Source organism: Thamnophis elegans, chromosome 2, assembly GCF_009769535.1.
Source record: "Thamnophis elegans isolate rThaEle1 chromosome 2, rThaEle1.pri, whole genome shotgun sequence".
In the NCBI taxonomy this organism is placed as follows: Eukaryota; Metazoa; Chordata; class Lepidosauria; order Squamata; family Colubridae; genus Thamnophis; species Thamnophis elegans.
In genome coordinates this window covers 134,765,645-134,766,988 of record NC_045542.1, presented here as the reverse complement: position 1 = coordinate 134,766,988, position 1,344 = coordinate 134,765,645, and the positions used below count along the sequence as shown (strand labels likewise).

General features: G+C 42.6%; 1 non-coding gene across 1 annotated transcript; it reads right to left on the bottom strand.

Annotated features, from left to right (window-relative positions):
- Window positions 1-1,020: 1,020 nt before the first annotated feature.
- LOC116505100 lies at window positions 1,021-1,127 on the bottom strand. Its single transcript, XR_004254889.1, has one exon. It is a non-coding gene; the product is annotated as a U6 spliceosomal RNA (small nuclear RNA).
- Window positions 1,128-1,344: the final 217 nt, after the last annotated feature.

Below are 1,344 nucleotides of genomic sequence, written 5' to 3'. Positions count from 1 at the left end.
AATGTTTAATAGTGGTATAATTGGAATAAATGGTGATGTATGTTCCAATAAAATGCTTTCAGCAACTGCTTTAATTGTCAGATCCTGTAACTACAGCATAAAGCATTTTGTCCTGCTGATTGACATTTGACAGGCAGAAAAACCAATCCATTCTGTTCATCTCCATTTGTAGCTTGAACAGGCGGAAAGGTTCAAATCGGTGCACAATTTCCACTTGTACGAAGGATGCAAAACGACTGATTTATATTAGATGGAAACCTACAGTGCACTGAAAGGGTTTAGAGGTGGGGGGAGGGAGGGAGGGAGGGAGGGGCAAGGTGAAGAACATAAGTACTTAATTGCATGCCTTTGGGGCAATGGTGATGCACTGTTCCTTGCACAGCCATTCTCTTCTTCCCTGTGTTTCTTATTTCATACTCTCAAAAGGCCACAGGAATTTGATCACAGAAGAAACATTAATCTTACTATTCTCAGGAGGGCATTTCGAAGTTAAGTAACTGCCTAGGGAAGACCCTTCTCTTTCAAGAATGCACTATGCTGTTAGTCTGTGAAACATTCATAATGGAAAAATCTACACACACAGACACACACTCCATCCCACATCCCTCTATTGGCAAACAACTGAGCATTCCTAGCTATAGCAATTAGAAATGTACTATGTATCGGGTGGGCTTCAAAAATTTCAGCAACAGGATCTCTGCCCGGTTGCTGAGTGGGCATGGCCTAATCAGCCTCTCCAGTTTATATTTCACATCTGAGTGATCCTTAAGATATGCTGATATTTTAGCCATCTCTGCTAAGTTTGTTACTTTTAATGTCCATTCTTGAATAGTAGGCAAATCTTCCGTCTTCCAGTATTGCGCCACCAACAGTCTTGCTGCCGTTATTAAGTACAAAATCAAGTTAGTCTCTATGAAAGTACAATCAGTAGTTATACCTAACAGGAATAACTGTGGGGTAAACTTTATCCTCTTTTTAAAAATATTTTTTATAATCCACCATATTTTTATCCAGAATGCTAAAAATATGGAACGCTTCACGAATTTGCGTGTCATCCTTGGGCAGGGGCCATGCTAATCTTCTCTGTATCATTCCAATTTTAGTATATGTGCTGCCGAAGCAAGCACAGGACTGGACTATTTTGATTATCTGTCTATCTCATGAAATCCAACAGACTTGAGTTGCCTCTGTCAGCTCCGGTGAGCCTACCAGCCCGGAGGTGCCATTTGGGTGGGGGAGTGACAGGAAGCTGTGGGAGCTGCTGAGAGCTGCCAATCAGCTGGGGAACGGTAGCAGCAGCATGGGTGTCCCCCCTGCCAGCATGGATAGCCCTGCATAGCTGAA